The following is a 13,213-nucleotide window of genomic DNA, read 5'->3' as shown; positions in this document are numbered from 1 at the left end:
AGAAGTCATGATTTTTCCTATTTGTCAAAACCTCGTGGAAACAAAAATAATTGAAGTGAAATTTAAGATTCTAAAGTTATCCGTTTAATCTGATATTTATTTAGCCGTTGAAAGTTTGTAATAGAAAGTATATTATATTATCCAAAAATAAAAGAAGTGATATCGGAAATTGGATCCTTTTCGCCGGATTTATTTCTTGTCTTTACATTCAGGTAGGGTGAAAGGAACGTCTATTGACACTTTAAGAACTCGTGTCAGCACCTATTGACACCCTACTCTGTACCATTTGGGATACGAATTTTGAACATCTCTGTTTATAGTAAAAGGTATATTACAGAAAAAACGTTATATTACTTATGTTTTACAAGATACATTAAATAATTTTCAAGATTTTGGCAAAAGTGTCAATAGGGGTTCCCTGTCGAACAGACGTTCCTCCGACCCTACTTGGGTTTATTGTCTCTGGGACAGATCACAGGACATTCTACATAAACAGTTTATTTCTAAACAGGTACTTGGGTTTATTGTCTCTGGGACAGATCACAGGACGTTCTACATAAACAGTTTATTTCTAAACAGGTAATTCATAACCAGTATTTCCTAGTGCCGGGAAGTTTTTGCTTTAAAAAGGTGGAAATAAAAAATAAAAAATAAAATAAAATAAAATATAGTAGATAAATTCATATTCTCTATGGGATAACGGTGCTGAAATCGCTTTTAAAAGGCTAAACCACTGGAGAATATGACAAAACAATTTCAATTGTCTCGAAAGCTTGATTTGATTTATTCTTGTAGTCATAGAGTTGCAAAACCTAAAAGATATAAAAAAAAATATCAACATGAACTATAAACTAAAGACCATAGGTACACAAACTAACTAAATTATTCCACGAACTTAAAATATGAAATTCAATAAATGAAAAAAGAATTAATGTGCCGCATTCTCTTGTACTGCATCGCAGTGTATTGCAATAAATTATGTAGTGCATTATGACTTGTTAAGCTCTCTTATTTTCTTATTGTTTTTGGTTGAGAGCCTTTGATGGTAAATCAATCTAAAATTAGGATATATTTCTTATGACAAAAATTCCAAAATTCATGCAATAAAATAAAATTTCATTGCCAATTTGGTAATTTAAAATGCAAATTATCAAGTTCCTTTTGTCATTTTAAACCATTATTTGTCATCAAAAATAATTTAAATAATTCAAAAGGTTTAAACAACAATTAAATTAATAACGATAGCAATAAAAGTGTAAATAAATAGCTTTACAAGCTGTAAATTTTTTTCCAATAAATTCGCTATAAACATTTAATATAATTGAAAAAGTTTACGGATTTCATGACACATAACCGTGAATTGATTTTTAGGTTAGATAAAGCATAACCTCTCTTTGTAAATAAAAAGCTTTTGGTCGAATAATTTTATGATATTTTTGACATAAAAAATACAGTGGGACCTCTATAGATTCAACCCTCGATAGAGTCAATCTCCAATAGAGTCAACAACTATTTAAAGAAAACGTGTAGGGTAAGAGGTCATAATTTTGCCCAGTGTGCTTATAAGCATCGATGTTCCAAGTTTGAAGTGCGATATTTTCGATACTAATTGACTTTTTTGTTACTCTCTTTTCAGAAGGGTTGTTTAGAAACTTGGAAAGCTATTTATCGTCTTATTTTTACTAAAATTAGTCTTAATACGTTTAAAAATGAATTGATATGTAGAGGTGAATTTGACTCTTATTTTGGACAACTTGGTTATTAATTTGGACAACTTGGCTGTAAATATGGACAGCTAATCCGCCTCAACAGGATGCCCATTGTTCTTCATTTCATGAACCAATCTTATCAAGTCCTCTTCCTGTTCATGTAAGGGAAACGTAGAATGTCACAAGAAGCCCGGAGACTTTCCATATCATTCATTAAAGTAAGTTGACTTCGGTACTCCAAGTACGTGTGGATTCGCGCATTCCCTGGCCTTTCCGGGAGCCTTTCAAGGCTATTCTCACTACATCTCTTTCGTAGAGATGATGCTCCTTTGTTTCTCCAGGCATTTGTCCAACCTAGTCATCACAAAAGCTAAAACTTCACGAAATTTCGTGAGAAAAACACCTGTTCAAAATAAGGAGTATCACCTCACTGGTAAATGTCTTTAAAAATGTCCCATTTTTCACACGAAAAATCTAATTCACAAGGCAAATCTCACTTCAGGTCAAATTTACAAATTTACACTCAAAAAAAAGCGAAGAAACATTGTTAGTACTTCACCACAGCTAAATAAGACTGAAGTAAACACGAAGTTCTGTCATATTTCTCGTAAGCACTTGCTCACACTGAATTTTCAACAAAGCAATTTTAACTCAAATCATATTCAAAATTAAACGGATTTAGTGTTAAAATCTTCCAAAAAGAACAAATATTTAGATAGAATTCATTATTCATCAAATATTGGAATAAAAATCCATCATTTTAATCAATTTATTTTTAGTGTCCAATTTTATCCTCAAAGTGTCCAAAATAAGAAACTGGACAAAATTATGAGCCTTTCCCCTATATTAATTCAAAGTTACATTTTTAATTTACGAAAATTTGGATCAAAAACAAAAAAAAACCGACCGAAAATTAAAATTGGTCCGCAAAAAAATGGTTAAAACTTCCTTCTTTTGTACATTTAAGATTAAAGTATGCTGAATGGTTAAAGATATTGACTATCTTAAAGAGATGAGATAGCTCTTTAAAAAAAAATGTGAAAAAGAAATCTTTAGGACACCATTTGCTTATTTTAACATTGTGGGTGCACCTCAATATTACCACATGGAGAGTAATTTATACTTAAGATATTTATTAATTAATAAAAACTTTCCGTAAAATCAGTCATTAACCTCCAACTTTTGCCATACATATGACTTTCTTGGGCCAAAGAGTGTAGAATTTATGGTATATTTAATTAAATGAATATTCGACTATCGTTTTGAATTTATCAGTGATCTAGAACGTCTAGAACAACATAAAACAATACCCCTTTCTATCAAAATTCCACATTTTAATTAATTTTTTTCGGACTCCAATAGAGTCAACGAATCCAATAGAGTCAACGGGCCTGGAAATAATTAGTTGACTCTATCGAGGTCCCACTGTATTCATTAAACTGTTTCTTTTAAAAAAAAAAAGTTTTTTTTTTGACAAAATTACGCTTAATTTGAGATTTAAGATTATATTGAGTTCAAACTTTCTTTTTCTTGAATTTATATTTAATGATCTTGATAAAATTTTGAAGGGTTACCCTGAATAATAATTTTTCCTCCAAATATTTCGCAAATATTTTGCTTTTCAAAATATTTACAATTCATAAGTGCTTGCTAATGCCAATACGCAGCAATATTTGAAGATTGTTGAGAAGGCAATCGGCGGCAAAAGAGACACAAGAGAATGGGGTTATTTACATAGATTATATCGTATTTCTCACATTTCTGCCATAAAAATCAAAAGCTATTTGCTACTCAAAATTTCATGTGGTTATTTCGCGAACAGAGAAACAATTTAATAAATAATTTTGAGATCTCAATTTACAGTTGAGCACAAAGTTTGAACAAAAGGTGTTTGCACCGTTGTACACGCGACTGTAATGCGTTGATTTTTCGCTGAGATTTAAATTTATAAGGAATTAAGTACATCCACACTCTATAAATAAATGGTTATATCTATTTTGGGAAAAATATTTACGAGTAAATATCTGCTTTGAACTCAAAAAGTGATTGACATTATCAACATTGTGTTGTAATTTATTTATTTTATTGTTCATTACAGAATCATTGAGCACTGTCTGGGGTTTTTATCTTGTACAAATAGGAAATGTACCACATAAAGTACAAATTTCATCGTGTTCTATGCTATCCCGGGGGAATCCTCTGAGGCACCTGCCTCTCTTGCCCAAAACCATTGGACGGAAGTTTCTTAATGAGTTGGGAGGAAATTGTGTAAGCAAAGATTTCTGGTCAATTTGTCATGCTTTGTTTAAATATTCCATACACCAAGAAAATCTATGTGTAGATCGTAAATATTTAATGTCAACATTGTTCTCGTCATATTTTAATATTTTTATTGCGACGAGATACTCTCTGCGGAGCAAGAATCGCTTCAATGAATCAGCAGTCGCGAGTGACCAGATGATGCCTCAATGTAGGACAGAGTGTGAGTCCTAATTTTTATATTGAAAATACTTTATTACAAAAGTCCAACTAATTTTCTTTTTCCCTCGCTACAAAAATTCAAATGCCAAACAGTCTAGAAAATCATAAATTTAAATGGTACAAGCAATAATCGGTGTAAGTTTTATTTTTAGAAGAGAGAAAGAGTTATCTTGAAGAAAAAAAAAGAATTATAAATCCCAATTATGAGTTCTTTGATCGAGAGAGATGCCGTGATTAGCGACATGTCTCGAAACAGCAATTCAGCAATTAACGTCCCACTGATTTATTTCTCAGATGAACACAGAAAAATTTATTAAACATTTAATGTTTTCAAACAGTGAAAATCTCCCAGGCATCTCGAAGAAATATGTTGAGCAATAATTATGTTGTGTTTCTGGGTGAATACAACGTGTTTGCTCTTCCTACCATAATTCCCCTTTTTGGTAGCTCGTAACATGACAAAATATTAATACACTTGCCTTTTAAGAATGAAGCATATTCTCAAGAAAATATTCTTCCTACGCCAATAGGAAAATTATGATAATTTTCATTGAGTAATCTGCGAGGGGAAATTTCATTGAATTGATAAGACTTTTGAGCTAAGTCATTCATTAAAAAAATATAATACAATTTGTTACATTTATCGCTAAAGTAAAAAAAATCACTTCATTCAGTGTTAAAAAAATATATTGGCATAAAAAACCGAGTCATAACATTGTGGGAGATGTTTTAATTGAAGAAAATGTAATTTGATAAATTTTATAATCGAGCTCGTAAAATATTGCTTACTAAAACATTGAACATTTTTCACCCATCTTTAAAGTCAAATTATTCGCGTGATTTTGTGTAGCGTTGAAAGAATTATAATCTCTTGCCTATAGCATAGTACCAATAAATTGTTCTCAACTCAAAAAAATACTTCATTGATAAATTTATGGGATTTTAAGTGTGATGGAAGCATAGCATGAACTTTCCTATTGGTTGCCAGATTTTATATTGGGAATTGGAAGAGATTCTTAACAATCTTACTGTAGTCGGTGTAAAATTTTATGCCTCTCAATATTGAGCTCAAAGTTTCGGAAATGTTCTAGATCTCATTGAATACAACCTGTCCAAAATACAATGATGCAAAAAAAGATTTTATTAGCAATAAAGCGATGACAAAGCGTCCCAGCTTCGCAGAATGATCGAACTCGTGGCTTATATATACAATAATATTCGCAATTCGCAACTTATATATTCGCAATGAGTTTTGGATACAAATAAATTATGAGGTCATAATTAATTCCGTACCAGTTGGAACTAGTTGAAGCAGTACTAAAGGAGGTTCCAAGACCTTTCAGATGAATTTACACTTATCCCAATCGATTGAGAAACAGGCTTTCTGTAGCTAATGAAGTTTCGACCTTGAAAAACGAGGCATAATTCAAGATCATTCTCGTTTGCGTACGAAGAGTGATTTTAGATTAACAATATCACAATCTATATGGTTTGGATTGGAATAAAACTAAAGAATCTCGAAAATAACTTTATTCAGGGACCCTTATAGCATAACTTTGCAGATCTGTTTCCTTTATTCTAATTACTCCATTTTTATAATTCTTTTGACACTCTGCATCTTGTTGACCATAATAATATTATCAGATGCGACTTCTATAATTCACTTTCGTTAGGTCCGTTAAAATCATTGTAAGCTGGAGTCAGCCCTTTTAACCATGTAAGAACTTTTAAAAATCACCCCAAACTATCATACATAAAGAGTTTAGGATTATTCATAGGTTCTGTGCGATGACAGCCAAAATCCCGAATGGTCAATATCCTGAAAGAGTCGAAATAATACGAAGAATAATGTGTCGAATCATTTTTCAAGGTAAAAAATTTGAACTTGCCTTCAGCAAGCTGTGACACTCTTAAAAATTCCGATTTTAGCTTTACGGATTTGAACTGGAACCCGTTCTAATGCATAAATGCCATAAATGTTTTTTTTTATTTTATTTTTTACCGTAAAAGTATACGGGTTACAAAAATATTCTCAAGCATCAGCGTGAGTCTATTTAAGGCTTATACTCTAATTTAGTTCCTAAATAGTTATTATGTCTCGTACTTAGTAATTATAAAAAGTATTCTAAATTATGTTGAAGAAAATGCTGAAACATTTTGAAATCTGGAAAAATTGCAAAATGGTTTTCTTAATGATCTTATAGTACATAAAAAATTTCTTAAAGTTTCCTAAACACTGGTAAAAAAAGGTGGATCATTTTGATTCATTCGCGATCCTTTTGGTGAATCAAATATGATCCATCATTTCAAATGTTTCATTTCGATCCTTTTTTGAAAGATCATTTTAATCCATTGCAAAAGAATCAAATTTTGATACTTTGAATGGTTCACTTTGAGGAGCCTTTCAATGGATCAATGAGTGATACTATAAAATAGATCAAATGGAACTTTTAAAATGATGACTTTTTAATGTTTTTTTTTATGTAATGCATTTGCCCTTCAAAACAAATTAAAAGAACATATTATTATTGTCCTGCAAATGAATTTTTTATTCTTATATCATTTAACCATTTACAGTTATTACATCAATTTGTTTTACTTGATGGTACATTTTTTAAGAGATTTTTTTTTGTTAAATATTAAGTTACTGATATTTTCAGTTAATTAAGCAAATTTGAATTATTTATGAATTTTAATTCAAATTGACGTATATTTTTAGTTTAAATAGAAATTCTGGAAATTATAACCATTTTTCAAAAGATTTTTTTCAACCGATATTCTGTACATTCTCTCTTTTTTTGATAGATTTAGGACGCAAGAAATTCGTCGGTAATACCTAAAAAAAAAAGAAAAACTATGAAATATTTCTAGATATGCGCTTCTAAATCTTCCGAAGCGAGAACGTAGACAAAAAAACACATTTTACACTATGAAAATCTAAGGATTTTTTTCACTATTTAATCAACAGAAAGTTCGCTCTTTCAAGAGATCTCTTTCCGGGGGTGGAACACTGAAAAAATTATTTAGAATTGTACAAATCCGTGCAACTGTGGATTATTTTATTTTTCACTTTTTTTTACTCACTTTTGGCAATTTTTTCACGTTTTCACAAGTCTCCAAACTTAATCCTTTTTTACCTATAACATTATAATTTGTAGAAAAGCGCCACTGAATATCTAAAAGGACACAAATTCCACGACAAGAGCACCCCGTTTATTAATGCGCTCAGCGAGTCTCAGTAACTGTCACTGACGTCACTAAAAGTGGCGTGATTATCCAAGTGATCCATTCAAATGTATCACTTTTGACATATCGTACCAAATTTTCAATCGCTGAAATATCACGGTTAAAATCTTAAAGCTATCAATTTATTAGTTTAGACACGTTCCCCTTATATGAGCAAATACAGTAAACACATTTTTTACTGTTTTAATGGTTTTATTTAGTAAGAAAATTCATGGAAAATAATCGCAGTAGTGATCCAATTGAAATGTTCAATTTGATCTATTTGAATGTATCCCATATTTTCGATATTTCTTGGCGTAATATCCTGAAGATTGAAAATAGTTATCTCAAATATGTCACATTTTGCCTTACTATATATTCCTATTAAACCTAAAAACACTCATTTTCGCTGTTTTCCTTTTATTAGTTGGCAGAAAAATATTCTTGAACATCGATCTTTCTGAAATGATCGATTCGAGGAACCTTTCAATGTTTCATTGAATGTGATCCTTTACTTGGATCACTGAAGTGATTCATTAAAGAAGAATCAATTCAATTCAAGTGATTTGATGAAAATGAACCTTTTAGGCCATGATTCTTTTGAAATGATCCCTGGTGATCCATTCATTTTTACCAGTGAATAGGACTCTAGTTCAAAACATCCCCACAAAATTTCATTTTAGTCAGAAATAAAAAAATATTCAACGTTAAAAATTTTAAGTTTTCGAAAATTCTTACTGCAAGAAAGCACAATTGTTATACAATGAATTTAAGGAGTAAAAGTCTCTAAACAACCTAACGATTATTTTCTTTAGCTTCTGGATTTCAGGACGATTGATCTTGTACAGTTTTCAGACTGCACCAGTAGGGCCAAGACGGCCAAAACCTATTTTTTCACCTTTGTTTAATCGATCCAAAAATATTTTTATTTCATTTGCTTCTTTTGGCTTTATTAGAAGATCACTTTTCCAAATTTTCATAGTCGGTTAACAATTGTGGCCTATAGGGATTCTTAAGGTCACCTCTTTCATGAATTTCTTTTGTCATTTTTGGCGTAAAAGATTCCCTAGAAAAGCTATGGAAGCCATTGTGAGGAGGCGTCGATCTTGGGGCAGACCTAGGACAAGGTTGCTGCATAAAATTCAGAATCTTGCCTTGGAGAACCTTGAAATCGAACCCGAACATCCTCTTGAAGTGGCGGAGGATCGTCAAGTGAGGATAAGCGGTTGCAAATGATGATAATGATTATGATGGTTTTTGGCGTTTTAGACACGTATTCATACACCCAAGATACAGCCGAGTGTATTTTTTTTTAATGTAAGGGAGACTGGGGCAAAAAGTCACAAAACCGATATTTTATTTTTTTACAAGCTACCCGAGCGCCCCTGAAATTTCTAATTGGCGCAGTTTTATAGGAAATTTACTGCTCTACAACTTTGTGAAAGTCATTTTCCTAAGGAAATACATTTATCAATCCGTTTTCTGAAAGGTAATTTTGTGATCATTCTCAAAAATGCTGGGGCAAATAGTACCAGGCATGGGATATCATTACATTTTGATTTGCTTTATTATGGGCTTCCGTAAATTAAAAAAAAATACCTAGATGACATATTTTCACAGGAAATTTATTCCTCTACACCTTTGTAAAACACCGTTTGCTCTATCTGGACTTTCTGGACGCTTTTCAATCTATTTTAGAAAAAAAACACACACAAGGGACTGCAAATCGTTTGATCAATGCAAACAACAAGCGGTAAGACATGGTGATGACGTTTCTTTTCGCCGTGAGACATCAGAAATTGCTTCGCTTTTTGTTACTTTTTGCTCTATACCTTTTGTTACTTTTTACCCCAAGTGGCCATTTTTAATAAAAGTATTTCTGGAGAGAAAAATATTTGGAAAATGCTAAAACGGATAGTGGATTCGTACTCAGGGAATCCAAATCATTTAGGAAATATTCCCAAGTATATCAATTTTGGAAAATAAGTAAGTAATAATTGATATCTCTTTTAAGGAAAATATTTCAAAACTAGGCCTAAAAATTTCAATATTTTTTATTTTCTTAATTTCTTGTTCGAATTCTAAGAAACTTACGACATTGAAGAAGGTCTATGGAGGCTATCTATAGAAAAAATTTTGAGCCGCAATCTTTTTTATCTTGAAAGATATTGCATTTTGAAATTTCCGATTTGTGACTTTTCACCCGTCTCCCCTATTATATTTATCCAGGAGATTAACCACCGAATGCAAAATGATCATTTTTAATTATCTTCATAAAGATTCTCTATGACTTCAAATCAGGTACAATATTTGACATAAATTTGAAACTCTGAAAATTCATCAAGGGTTCTACATAAATCCAGTATTTACCGCTATTCTGCAAAGCATTTTTTCCTACATTTTAAATCTACTTTCAGGAAACTACTTAACTCAATTTGCCAGAAGAGGTTTTTAGTAAAAGACAGTTATTTTCTCATTATCTGATGTATCATTTAACTAATGTTTGAATTATTCCAAAAAAAAATTATTTAATAAAAAGATTTAGGAAAAGATATCAGTCCTTAGGGGGAAGTATTGCGCCTTTGAAAGTGGAGCACCTTTGAAATTCGGATTTTTCTCTTATGTTTAAATGGAACTGATCCATATCATAATGTAATTTAGCTCCTCAATCTCTTCACTGAGAAAAAAAGAGACTGCGATCAACCTTTTCCCTCATAACTTTAACACTTTTTAGACGTAAAAATATATTAAGATTTTTTAATGTTAATTTTACACCTTTTTAAGGATAAAATTAACATGAAAAAGGATAACTTTAACCCATAATACACTTAACAAGGGTAATACTTACACCGATTTTGTATCAATATTGCAGGGTAAAATTAACTGTTGCGGAATGTTATTTTAACTTTTTCGGATTTCTCTTAGTGTTTGTGCAGGTAAATTATATCATGATAAAGCTCTAAAATTAAAAGTATTTAGTTTTTCATACTAAAATTAAAAAAAAACAACACTACTTAACACACAACCACTCAGAATTAAGAGGCACGATTTTATTTTTCACAAATTTTTAATAAAGAAAATTGATTTTATATTTCCCCGAAATTCTACCAAAGATACAAATCTACTAAAATATTTGTAAGAAAATGTTGCATTAATATTTAATTTTTTATACCATCGAGAAAGTGTTGAAATATCTTACATAAAATTACCAGTTAAAATCTAGAAGATACAGGTTTCTTTTCCAGCAAAACAAACAATAAAATAAAATGTTTTATTAATAGCATTTAATCTAACGCTATAAAGTTTGTTGATTTATTAGGCGGAGACCTAATAAAATCATTTACACACATTCTAGAGATTTTTAAAAATTGAAAAATGAATGACTTTACAGGAAGAGCAGAAAGCAAAACATAAAGGAAAGCGAATCGTTTTGCAGATTTGACTAAAATCACCATGGCAAAAAGACTGGTGATCAAACAATATCTTGATCTTGAATTTAATCTCCAAACAGATGGCTTTTTCTGCTCAGCAATTCCTGAATCGGCAAGAATATGCCAGAGTTTTGACTGTGAATCCGATTTCCATAAATAGTTTGGCATCTCAGTCTCTGGAGAATGCCATATTTGTGTGGTTGATCGCCTAAAAAGTTACGAAGATTTTATATCTCGGAAGGTGCAAAAAGTTAATTAAAAATTAATAAATTTGCATGAAGTCTTGGTGTGAAAAATTAAATAATTGATTGCTTCATCCGGTGCGTTTGCGATTAGCTTAGCGCGATTTCTTGGTTTTTCGTGATAAGAAATGTGTTTAGTAACTAATTGATTTGAAAAGAGTATATAAAGATGGTGAATGGAGTAATTGTTTAACATATAAGCAACTCCTTAGGCCAGACAAAACATGTCGTTATTTTCGATTGTTATTCCAAATGGGTAAATAATATTTCTTATGTATTGCTGTTTTATTTATAGAAAATGCATCAAATTGTAATGTACTGAAAATGTTACATCGTGCTTTTGTCTCACTCTTCACACCAAACCCGGCTCAGAGTGTGGGACAAAGAGGATGATACATTGTTTTGGTGGGTATTATCTCTCCTCGAACTAAAGTCCAATTCAAATCCACCACGGGATCCAATGTTTTCAGGCTGAAAATTTTATAGTATTGAAAAAATTCACAGATTCTGTTTTCGTGTCAAATGGTTGATTGATTGACTGTTCAAAAATATATATATAGAGGGGAAAGCGCGCTACCTTCGAACGACTAAAGCTTCGCACATTTAATTTTTTTCAATGTGTTTTAAATTAATTTGGTCCAATATAATATTATATTTTAATTACTGATACAATGCCTCAAATTTTTAGAAAAGAGCTATGTGTAAAATCCATCAAGAACACAGGAAAAAACCACAGATATTGCGTACTACGTACGGCCGGACGGACAGACGGCCGGACCCGAAATTGCCGACTTATGATTTTCGGCATCAGGGATGTTCAAAAGATATACCCTGTGAATTTCAGATCGATAGGAGCACTTTGAGAAAATCCCAGAATTACAATAGATGTGATTAGAAGGAATCACACCTAAAAATGTGTTGTTCGAAGCTTAAGTCGTCCAAAAGTAGCGCTCTATTATATTTCATTTTATATTTTCCTCTATATATTTTATTTTAATAAGAAACAGTGCAAATTGTAGAGGACATAATAGTATGATAGACCAGTTTTTAGCGGATTTAAGTATAATTTAAAATTGATTCAAAAGGATATTCATGCATAACTCAAACAAATATGAAGCTATCACAGAATTCTTGATAATCGAATGTTTGAATTTATAATACCCAAAAAAAAACATTTTATATCACTATTCTTGAAGGAAATCAAGGGTGACATGATAACTTCTTTTCGATAGTATCGACTGTCGATTCTGAAAAATTTAAACGATACCTGCACTTTTTGTAACTATTTTAGATATTTTACAAAGGTCACATTCTTTTAAAAATATCACAATAAATGGCTCAACAATGCGTAAAAGGTCGATATTTGCTGAATCTATCAGATATAAATTTAACGATACTATCGATTCGATAGTATAGAAAAGTTATCATTTCCGCCTAGTTCTCTGTAGCTGGTATTGAGTTATATAATCATCTAATACTAAGCCACGAAAATGGAAAAAAAATTGCTCAAAGTTTTTTTGTTTTTCAAAGTATTCGACCAATTCTAAGACTTAGATATCCTAAAGATTTAATTTATGGTGTAAAAGTTAAGGATTTTTAATTCCGTGTTAAAAGCTATTCATGTATTCGAGGTTCCCATAAATTAGTTTATTTAAATGTTAATAGGGTCATCGTAACTAGCTCTAAAATAAATGATCTTGTTTTAAAAATGTAGATCTCATCCGAGGCAATTTAAAGATTTAAAGCTTAAAGTTTCATCTCAGAATTTAGAGGTGTCTTGCTTGATGTAGGGTAATTGTACCAAATTTCGGTAAGTTGCATGCAATCGTCAATGTCTTAAGTTTGATATGTGATATTTTTAATACAAATTGATATTTTTGTTAATTCTTTTTAAAAAGTGTTGCTTGGAGCTACAGATTAGTTTATCATCTTTATTTTCTCTATTCTTAATACGTTTTAAAATGAATAATAATATAGAAATAGCTTTGGGTAATATTTTGGTCACCTTGATCCTCATGGTTTTTGCATTTCCAGAATTCTTCCAGTCTTTTTCACATCATCTCGTGAGTCGAACCAACATTTTTTACTATTTTTTGCATTTATAATTTCTAGAGTATGCAGAAAC

The sequence above is a fragment of the Phlebotomus papatasi genome, chromosome 2, assembly GCF_024763615.1.
Source record: "Phlebotomus papatasi isolate M1 chromosome 2, Ppap_2.1, whole genome shotgun sequence".
Lineage (NCBI taxonomy): Eukaryota > Metazoa > Arthropoda > Insecta > Diptera > Psychodidae > Phlebotomus > Phlebotomus papatasi.
The sequence above is the reverse complement of the archived record's forward strand: the minus strand, read 5'-3'. Positions refer to the sequence as shown.